The sequence below is a fragment of the Parasteatoda tepidariorum genome, chromosome 3 (genome assembly GCF_982258835.1).
Source record: "Parasteatoda tepidariorum strain Cologne lab strain chromosome 3, Ptep-v5.0, whole genome shotgun sequence".
In the NCBI taxonomy this organism is placed as follows: domain Eukaryota; kingdom Metazoa; phylum Arthropoda; class Arachnida; order Araneae; family Theridiidae; genus Parasteatoda; species Parasteatoda tepidariorum.
Genome location: NC_141757.1, coordinates 19,959,652 through 19,968,186, shown reverse-complemented (window position 1 = coordinate 19,968,186; position 8,535 = coordinate 19,959,652). Strand labels below are relative to the sequence as shown.

The window sequence follows — 8,535 nt, the reverse complement described above, 5'->3', positions numbered from 1 at the left end:
TTTGATTGTCTGAATTTCCTTTTCTAGAGACCATTTCGGACAACTTCTGGCGTAAGCTGCATGATCACCCTTGCAATTGATGCAAAGAGGTGGCAGCTCGCAAGAAGTGTCTTCATGGTCAGTACTTGAGCAACGGGCACACACCGGTCGACCTCGGCAAGATGTTTTAGAATGCCCAAACCTTTGGCATTGATAGCAACGCAAAGGATTTGGGATATAAGGTCGGACCGGGCAGTTAATCCAGGCCATTTTAACTTCAGATGGTAAATTAGATGAGTCAAACGTGAGGATAAGGTGTTTCGTAGGGATGAGCTTACCATCCCTGCGAATCTTAATCCTTCTGACAGATGAGACATTTTGACTTTGTAGGTTTTCCAATATCATTTCTTCGGTATCGTTTATGAAATCTGCTTCTGATATGACACCGCGAGAAGTATTTAGTGATCTATGAGGTGTAACAGTTACATTGAATGAACACATGGTTGTGCATGAGGATAGAGCAGTAGCTTGTTTTGAGGAGGAAACTTCAACTAATAGGTCACCAGAACGTAGCTTCTTCACAGAGGCTACTTCTCCCAGAAACGAAAGAAGAGCCTTGTGAATGAGAAATGGTGAAATGTTAGTGAATGAAGTGTTGTGTATAGTAGGATTTTTCAAAGTGATAATAAAATATCGTGCGTTTTCATATGGTGTTGAGGGTATTCCGCTGTTTTTGTTTTGGTGTGCGGAACTGAACACCTGCTCATTTTCGTCCATAGAAAGCAAAACTTACTTCCACTATCAGCGGCACCACCCACCACGGAGTCCAACTTAGGGGATGCAAATAACAAGTTGATGCTGCCACCAGCTTGTTACTCAACACCGATGCTGACCGATAGTTATACGACCGTGAGTCACCCCTGAGGCAGCCTCCACCCTTAACGAGATGCCCAGTAGATGACCCCGGCCTTGACCCTAGTCAACAGATGACGATTGTGATCAGCCGATTGATGCACACAGGCCAATATGCACCTCCCGTTTACCTGAAGCACGGGCCAAAGCAGTGTATTGGGGTACCAAGATGCCCCTCAACTGCCAGGATCCCCTTTTCCAGGGACACGGGTCTCCACGCACGGCAAACACGCGGGTGGTCTCTTCCCATCTATGTCCAACACAATAGAGCGGTAATCAAACACAGATGACAAGCCCTCACCAGTAAATTTGGCAACCACGTCAAGGGGGAAGAGAAAGGGGAAAGTAGGAGTAAAGGGAGAGGAAAACGAAGGGAGGACAGATCACTAGGGTACCCCGGGGCGTGACTCCCTGTGTTTACCTGAAGAAGGTAAACCCCCTCAGGGGGTTCTGAGGAGGAATATTCCAAGTAGTAGTGAAAAGATGATAGAAATAATTTTGTCAGTTTGCCAAAACTTAAAATTGTTTGAATAACTTACATTTATACATATGATAGATTTGTTGCAGTGATCAAATCAAATTAAGTAAATTTAAAAAATTAATAATTTGAAAGAAATATAAAATTGTATCATGACATTAAAAATGTAAAATTAAGGAAAATCCTAAATGGTTGGCAGCTGTATCATGTTCACCTTAGAAATAATTATGTAAAACAAATAAAAATGCATAAAAAATAATTTAATCTGGAATAATCAAGTAGTTCCAGAAGTTAAGTACTAATATTTACAAACATTACAATTAACTAACTTCTCAATAAAACATTTCTAAAAAATACATTTATCAAATTTTTACAAAAATGAATTGGTACCAAGTTTTCTCTGAGTATCATACAAATAATATTTACAACATAAAAATTCTCCTTTAAAATAATAATATTTTATAACTTTGACAGTTTCAGATACTTTCGGGTTTTGTCGTTCTTTATCTCATCGATTTTGTTAGAACGATCACATAAGAAATACATTCGTGTGATTAAAAAAAAAAAAGAATGAGTGACTTAGTAAGACTCTCACTATGTAGACATAGTGAGAGTCACCCACATCTCACCCAACCAAAGGCAATGCCATTCCATCAATGTTACCAATAATGTCACTTAATGAGATTATTATCAGTTACAGTTTTCAAAGTTGCTTCCTCCAATAGTGAAATGAGGTGATATAGGCTTCCTGCAGGATTTAATAAGCCTCCTCTATTTTTTGCATTAATTAGCAATTCGTGCCTCTCTTTGAATTTGGCAGCAACAAGAGATTTTAAGCAAGTGTAGCTTGAGAATTTTGCTGCACGACGAGCAACATAGCCAGAAAAATAACCGATGATAACATTGGAATTGATGGTATTGTGTGATCAGTTACATTTTCTAATGATGATGACACTTCCACCAAGTCAACACTGTTTTCGATTATTTCATCGAGTTCAGAAAATCACTATCAGTGGTGATGATGTTACAGTCCAAAAGCATATTTAGCATATCTGATCCAGATACATTAGACCCTTTTGGTGGTTTAATGAGGGAGTAGGTCCTAATAAGGCGGTAGACTTGAAGAAATACTGCTGAATTCGGGTAGTCACTACTACCGCAAGCATTTCTCATAATACTAAAGAATCTCTGAAAAAAAAATTAACAAATTAAAAAATACACAATGAAAACTAATATGCCCACATATTATCTATAATATGAAAGAAGAAGAAAATACTTCAAGAGAATCTTGATTTAGTCTTGCAGTCATTACATATTTAAAATCACTCTTTGAGCTTAAAAATTCTGCCAGTTCAAGAGTCGCTTGGCAGTTGATTCTAAGACCTAAGTATGTCGACTCTGACATAAATTTCTAGCCTTTACTCTTCGCAAGAACTTCCCATTCAATAAGGTTAATTAAGAAATCTTGAATTTCCTAAAGTGGAGTTTGAATATATATATATACACACATAGATACAACAATTTTTAAAAAAAAATTAACCTTTCTCTATTACCTGGTAATTCTTCAATGCTGTTAAGGGTGTTCGCGAGTTCATTGCATCAACAACTGTGTTGATTCGCCTAACAAAGTTAACACAACCACTACTTTCTTTTAGTTCAGACGCTTTGCCGCTATAAACCTGCAATGCTGCGGCAGTAGAAGCACTAAAAAGCTAGAAATTAAACAAATAAAATTGATTGCTTGTAACTGTTTATAAATGTTAATTTTATAATGATAAAATTTTCATTAACACAAGAAATAAGTGAAAATTGAAAGATAAATTGTTTATTAATAGAATCCATAATAATTGTATATTAAAGTAAAATAGTTGATAAGAAATTTTAAAATCGTTCATGAAATATTTCTTGACATCATGAAATATCTCTTGACATTAATTATTTCATAAGAAAAGCATTTGTACATGAAAAAAAACGTTAGAAAGAAAATTTATTACTTTAAAAAATTACCTGAAATGCCATGGCAACATTCATTTTTTGGTAAAACTTTGGCCTAATGTGATCAGGTGTTAGTTTTGGGCAAACCGTGTTTCAGTCAGTTTAAATCAAACCGTGTAGGCCCATCACATTCCACAATGGCATCAAAGAATTTTATGTTAACCTTGCCATCAGGTGTCTATCAGGAAAAATTCAAAACAATATCATAAAACCTTCTACACATTAAAATCTATATATACATTTCTCTTACACGGCGATAAAAAAATGCCTCATTACAACTCTCCGAATGGCAACGCGAGAAAATCAACCAATAATTGCCGCTAAAAATGTCACATGCCAAATCTAGATTGGGTGGCTCAACATATAGCGCTTCTAAAAACGGAAACTGAAATAACCAGAGTGTAAAATATTATGTGCTTATGCGCATCGTATTTTTTGTTAAATAATTTATTTATTATATATTAGTTTATAGATGGTAACGAGAAGAGTTTTGTGGTTGCTATCGTGACTAATTAGAAGCTAAATTGTTTTTCTGAGTGAGTGTGAGATTTGTTTTTTGGAACTGCGATGCTGTAATTTTATTGTTTAGTTAATAAACCTTCCTTTTATATTAAACGTGATAGTAGTTTCCTTAATTATTTGATTCGAAGTCCTTGGAGTTTTATTTGAGGTCAGTTTATTTTGTATTTTTTGACAAGAGAGAGCATTCTCAGCAAACGAGATTACTTCCGAAATTCAATGTTTTGTTTACGCAGGGTTTTTCCATTGCAATTTCTCTTATTTAAATTTTTAATATACTTAATTATAGCCAAAATTTTAAGATTTTATACTATAGCACATTTCTAATAGGTTTAACGAGTTACATGTCATTTATTTAAATTCAAATTTATTTTATTGACTTAGTATTTACTAAAAAGACGTAATTTTTTTTTAAAAAAAATAGTTGTTATATGGATTTGAATGATTGTTTTGAATTCTTAGAATTTTGTTTGCAATGTACCTAAGTTAGTAGCGAGCGAAGCAAACCATATAAGATTGCGTAGCAATTTTCGGGGGTTTTCGAGCGTTAGCGAGCAGGGGGCACAGCCCACTAGTATAAAATAAAATTTACAAATGTCACTTGATTGCTAACCATAGCATTTCTCAAATTCTTTATAAGGAGTGGAAAATTTTTGAGATAAACCACAGCCGTCTAGTTGGATTAGTAATATATTCACAGCTAACACTGTCCTAAGAAATACCACATTTTTTAAACATGCTGCGGTTCCAAGTAGCACCATCACGCACCACAGCATCAACGAAAAAACCATTCCCTTCCATCAATGTTACTACAGCCTCTATAATAAGATGGCGCAATACTGTACCTAAAAATATAGTTTTTAATAGATATATATCTAATAGAATTTCCAGTGCCTACAGATAACTTCCTAGCAGAAAATACTCAGCATTTTATATTCTAATTCTAGAGAGCTTGTGTAATATTTTATAAAATTAATATTTTATTTTCAAATAATGAGGATGTGACATTAAGTCACAGCCTAATTTCTAAATATCCTGTTTTGTTAATCAAAATACTTATTTTTTTCGGCTTAATTTATAATTTTATGATACAACTTTTATTCTCTTCATCTTTTTCTTCTCGCCCCTTAACGCGTTAGCGCAATGAGGACATTTTCCCCAGGAAGTTCCTTGCACATTCCTCAGACACTCCTTTTCTTGGAAAAAGCTGTCGGCGTAGTTTGATGTAGCACGAGAATTTGAAGTCGACTGAAACTTAGCTTTGCAACGTCAATCAGAAGGTGAGAATAACACTTAAAAATAATATTGATAATACATCTCAACTTAAAATTTTACTTCTTTAATTCATACTTTCAGTACCTTGAGTACTCAACTCGGTTTTTTTTCCTTTTTGCTATAAAAGCCAGAGCGCGAAAAACGCTCGTGGCATTCGAATCTTCCATCCCCCCAACGATATACTTACTCCCTCGCGGAGCTTTTTTTACTTCCCTCCTCTTTTGAGGAAAGGGTTTCGGACCTTACATGGCGCCGCAGTATACACCGCCATTGATGGACTCCTTCACAGCCATTTCTAGCTTTATTGTAATGCTGTTTTAATTTTTCAAAGAAAATCTCAAAAATATCGGCAGCTGTTCCCTTTTTGAAAATTTTATGATTCAATCCTTTTATCAAGAATTCTTTTTGATTGAATACTCTTCTTTATGACGCACTAGCTTGGGATAGTTCGGTCTCCTGCTCCAGCTACCAATAGTACCCACATTTTTAAGATGTTGTGCCATTGATGATATTTTTAAGATGTCGTGCCTCACTGTGATAATTTTAAGATGTTTGCCTAGTAATCTCCAATAAACAACAAAGATTTAGTAAAAAGAACTGGACTACTTCATTTTGACTGGTTTTTGTTGCTGTTTTCTTCATAGGTACGGATAGCTTCTATGGAGAGGAGGTATGTCGTTTTTGTAGAATATATTGGTTTTTTTTCTGGGACTTTTAATATTCCTTCTGGGTTGTAAAATTTGCAACACAACTCCAAAAATGTACCACTATATCGTTTCACCCGGCCATTAATTTTTCTTTTTCTTTTTTAAATTGTTATCACTTGCTTGTTAGCAACTTTTCATTCCTTTTTTTATTTTATACCCAACCGTAACAGGGCAGAGGAAAAGTGATATTTAAATATCTTAGTGCAAAAAATTATTACATAAATTTAATTGCATCTAAGAAACTGAGAGGGTGAATAACAAATTTTTTTTAATGAAAATTTAAAATTTTTAATTATAAAAAATATCATACCTCAGGCAGCATTTTTTGACAGGAAACAAGCAATTGTTTGCACCCACTTTCCTCTGAAGGGTTGGAACATGAGTACCAAAGCATGATCACCCGTCTGTGATGTTTGCGAAGAAGGGGTATAATGACCTAAGTCTGTAAAGCCATGGATTTCCAGGGATTTCTTGTCAAAGACAAGTGTAGGGCTGACCTTCATCTTGTCAATAAGAAGACATCCTACAAGCATTAAATAAAATTGCATTTAATAAAAATGCTTTATAAAATTCCTGCAAAAGCAAAAGTACTAACAAAAAATTCACTTGCCCCTTTTGTTTGCCATAGTCATGACTTTAGATTTCCCTTCCAGGCATTTGAATATAGAAGATTGAAATCCATAGCAACCCTTTACATTTCTTAAATACCTTTAAAGAGTTGCAGGTGATGGGAGCTTTAAAAGTTGGTGATTTCTTAAGTGATTATACGCCTTAGTGCTGTTAATTTTCAGTAACAGGCGTTCATAAATCCACTGGCTTGTATATAGCATCCCAGTAGACGGACTTTTTGCTGCTCTTAAACAGGCTGAAATGTCTTCCCTCCGTACCTCCGGAAGATTCTCCAGAACTTTATGAAAGCTTGTTTTTATTAAAATAAATATTATACCGTTATAATCAGGATGAGTGAGACTAATAACAATGTTGATGAGGAAAAAACAGTGATGGTTCTTCAATACGATTTATCAACAGAAATTCTGGTTCAAGAAGACGTCTATCGTTTTCCTCGGATTCATCTGATTTCAACAGTACAAATTTCCAAACAAACACATTGATTGGGAGGAAAAGAAGTCGTAATCCTGATAAATGGACACGAAATTTACAAAAGCATAACAGAACAAAAGGTTTGGAATACAAGAATAGGGAAGGAAATTAAATACCTGCAAAAACATTTGTCGATACAAAATGCAAATGCTGTCAAAAGTGTAACCAAAGAATTCTTTCGGGTGAGAGAGAGGCTGCCATGAAGGCATTTTATAGTTTACATAGTCAACTTGACCCAATTATTAGGTTGTATTAAAGTTAACGAAATAAAAAGAAGACTACCCACGAGGGAAACTAAAGAACGAAGATCATTCGCGATCGCAACGCTCGAATACGCCATCTGGGGAGAAAAACCAATTCCATGTCGTAGCTCCGCCCCCTCCATTGCTTATTCCTTCAGTTGCTTGTAAGTCTCGAAGAGAGTAAGACGTGCTAACTAGTTTTAGTATCTAAATTATGAGTCGTACAATTGTTAGAAAAAATTTGAATAAGTTAGATAAATCGTACTGTTGTGTACCTCGTTGTTCGACGTACGCTTTTAAAAATCCTTCTGTTTTCACATATTTCCAAAGATTTCTGACGGAAAAAGACGCCAGCAATGGATACACGTGTTACGCATTGGAAAGGATGTGAGTTCTGGAATGCGAGTCTGTAGTCAACACTTTAAAGCTTCAGACTTCATATGTCCTGGTAAGTAAATTACTTTAATAAACTTGCCCTTTCTTCATTTCAATTTTAAGCATAATTTAAGTTATTTAATGCATTCGTAAACAAGGGTAGATGTGTGTTGCAGTGGCTATTGATTTAACATTCCAAGGTTCGCATGATTTGTGTGTTATATTTTTATTTATCTATTTTTGAAATCTTGATGAAAGAACGTTTTTTAATCTTCGTAAACAGCTATGCATTTGTTGATTACTACAGTAATCAAACAGATTTATTTTCAAGTGACAGATTTAGTCGATAAGAAAGTAATAAGTAAAAGTAATTTAAGTTGATAAAAGAGTAATAAGTTTACTATTTTATAAATATAAAATTTCGTATTAGGAAGACAAAATATCTTTCAAGCCCAGTATTCCACCAATTGAGATTGAGCTTATTGTAATTCAATTTATTTACAAAGTATATGCAAATGCAATCATACCACGTTTTACATGTGTCTTCCATGCAAGTTTTTTTAATAAATTGTGAAACACATTTCCATATTTTAAGAAGCTACTTTTTGGAAGCAGTGTTTGATTTTTATAATTTTCTTTTGACTACGATTATATAATCAATTTTGAATTCTTCAGGGTTAATTTTAATCAAACTAGATTGATTATTAGTTTTATCATTGTGTTTATCATAAGTGTATACTATATTTTTTTAAATCAATTAATTGTGTAATTTAATTTTTGAAACTGTGTATGTTTTTAGCAATTATGTGTATATTCAATCATATCACATACTACCAACCAAAGTATTTCATGTTTTCATGCGAGAATGTTAAAAGGTTTTCAGTGTTTTGAAATAAAAACCAGAAATTATTTGAATGGTGAAATTTTAATTTACACTTACAATTACAGAACT

At 34.1% G+C, this 8,535-nt stretch overlaps 1 long non-coding RNA gene and 1 pseudogene across 2 annotated transcripts; both read right to left on the bottom strand.

The window, feature by feature from the left end:
* Window positions 1–2,567: 2,567 nt before the first annotated feature.
* LOC147813219 (uncharacterized) lies at window positions 2,568–4,127 on the bottom strand. Its single transcript, XR_015432440.1, has 2 exons — window positions 3,377–4,127; window positions 2,568–3,081 (listed from the first exon to the last, which is right to left on the bottom strand). It is a non-coding gene; the product is annotated as an uncharacterized LOC147813219 (long non-coding RNA).
* A 197-nt stretch (window positions 4,128–4,324) lies between these two features.
* Window positions 4,325–8,448, bottom strand: LOC107448041 (uncharacterized; annotated as a pseudogene). Its single transcript, XR_015432306.1, has 3 exons — window positions 6,476–8,448; window positions 6,252–6,388; window positions 4,325–4,777 (listed from the first exon to the last, which is right to left on the bottom strand). The product of XR_015432306.1 is annotated as an uncharacterized LOC107448041 (transcript).
* Between the last annotated feature and the right edge of the window lie 87 nt (window positions 8,449–8,535).